The sequence below is a fragment of the Silurus aristotelis genome, assembly GCF_946808225.1.
Source record: "Silurus aristotelis genome assembly, chromosome: 14".
Taxonomy (NCBI): Eukaryota; Metazoa; Chordata; class Actinopteri; order Siluriformes; family Siluridae; genus Silurus; species Silurus aristotelis.
Window position 1 is genome coordinate 28876786 of NC_139587.1, and position 2080 is coordinate 28878865.

The 2080-nt window shown below is 43.3% G+C and overlaps 1 protein-coding gene across 1 annotated transcript in view; it reads left to right on the forward strand.

Annotated features, from left to right (window-relative positions):
- Window positions 1-307: 307 nt before the first annotated feature.
- Window positions 308-2080, forward strand: part of LOC310737117 (transmembrane and coiled-coil domain protein 3-like) — an 8100-nt gene continuing 6327 nt past the window's right edge. Inside the window, exon 1 of the mRNA XM_083561294.1 lies at window positions 308-566. The gene's annotated coding sequence lies outside the window, so the exon portion shown is untranslated. The remainder of the gene's footprint in view (window positions 567-2080) is intronic.

Consider the following 2080-nt stretch of genomic DNA (forward strand, 5'->3'; position numbering starts at 1 on the left):
ATCCGTAATTCGGGTCGCGGGGGCAGCAGTCTAAGCAGACCCCCGCCTTCGACTGCTGCCCAATCCTCACAGCACCGTCCCTTACGGTCCCTCCTGCAGGTGGTGAACCCACGGGAAGGCATTTTGTCATTAATGTTAATAATTTAATTTAATGTTTTTTCATTTATTTATCATTACATTAAAACATGTGAACTTTGAACAGGAAGGAGCGTTTATAGCTGCTACAACACTTACTCCAACTGTCACATCAGTACGCTTCTGCATCTGTGTGTGTGTGTGTGTGTGTGTGTGTGTGTGTGTGTGTGTGTGAGAGACCTGCAGAGAGCGCTCTTCGGTCCTCAAGATTTTAGGAGCTGAAGGCGTGTGCAGGAGAGTGAGAGCTTGAGATCGGCTTCAGATGTTTGTGTGTGTGTGTAAAAGTGTGTAAGAGAGTGTGTGAGTGTGTGAAGCGAGTGGATAAGTGTTAGGTGGAAGAGTGTGACTTTGGACTGTTTATTATCTGTGCATTCGCGGAAGAAGCGGAAAAGTTCAACTCCGGATAAAAACAATACCGATACCGACACACGGTAACACACTCCTGTCTCTCTCACTCTGTGTGTGTGTGTGTGTGTGTGTGTGTGTGTGTGTGTGTGTGTGTGTGAGTGCGCGCGCATGCCTGCGTTCCTGCTGAAAGTTAATAAGTATACAAAGTGTGTAACAGCTGTAAAGCCGAAAGTCTTTGGGTGCGAAACGAGCTGGTTTCAAGTGTGTGTGTATGTGTGTGTGTGTGTGTGTGTGTGTGTGTCTGTCTGTCTGTGTGTGTCTGTCTGTCTGTGTGTGTGTGTCTCTGTGTGTGTGTGTGTGTGTGTGTGTGTCTCTGTGTGTCTCTGTGTGTGTGTGTGTCTCTGTCTCTGTGTGTGTGTGTGTGTGTGTGTCTCTGTGTGTGTGTGTGTCTCTGTCTCTGTGTGTGTGTGTGTGTGTGTGTGTGTGTGTGTGTCTGTCTGTCTGTCTGTGTGTGTCTGTCTGTCTGTCTGTGTGTGTGTGTGTGTGTCTCTGTGTGTGTGTGTGTCTCTGTGTGTCTCTGTGTGTGTGTGTGTGTCTCTGTCTCTGTGTGTGTGTGTGTGTGTGTGTGTGTGTGTGTGTGTGTGTGTGTGTGTGTGAGGCCCGTTATTTGTTTAGAATGCTGTTTAGTCATGAATCCTTTCTTGTTGTTTGTTTTTAAAATAAAGTTCTCTGAAATGTGGTGTCACGGTTATAAACAGTTATAATGTGTTGTATAATAAATATTTTTTGTTAATTTAATAGATTTACTGGTTGAAATGGAAGAAAACTGAAGAAGGAAATTAATCTAAAATGAAAATCTGAAGTTATTAGGAAAATCTTTTCCATGTGGAGTTTCACAGTAAGCAGGCGTGATGTTGAAGCTGTAAATATCTGATCTCGTATCATCAGAGACACACAGGAGTCTCCTTACAGTGTTTATTCTGGTCAAACTGGTTCCTGCTGAACACTGACTGGTTTGTCCCATTTCACACCTACTCATTTAAATGGAAATGTGTTTTTATCTCGACTTGATGCAACCTGATGGTAACATGACTAATAATTTCATCTGAATACAAATGTCATTAAAATAATTTAACCCTCATGAAAGTAAACAGACTGCAGATGATCTCAGTGTGGAGTGATGGAGTGATTGAGTATTTTTGGAGTGATGGAGTAATTGGTGGAGTGTTTAATGGAGTGATGGAGGGACTTATGTAGTAAATGAGGGAATGTTGGAGTGATTAATGAAGTGATGGAATAAGTAATGGAGGGAGAAATATATATAATACTTTGTGCAGTTTAGCAGATGTCTGTTTTGTCTGGCTGTAATGTGCAGTAACGGTTTGGGACGTGTGTTTTGTCTGGCTGTAATGTGCAGTAACGGTTTGAGACGTGTGTTTTGTCCGGCTGTAATGTGCAGTAACGGTTTGAGACGTGTGTTTTGTCCGGCTGTAATGTGCAGTAACGGTTTGGGACGTGTGTTTTGTCCGGCTGTAATGTGCAGTAACGGTTTGAGACGTGTGTTTTGTCCGGCTGTAATGTGCAGTAACGGTTTGAG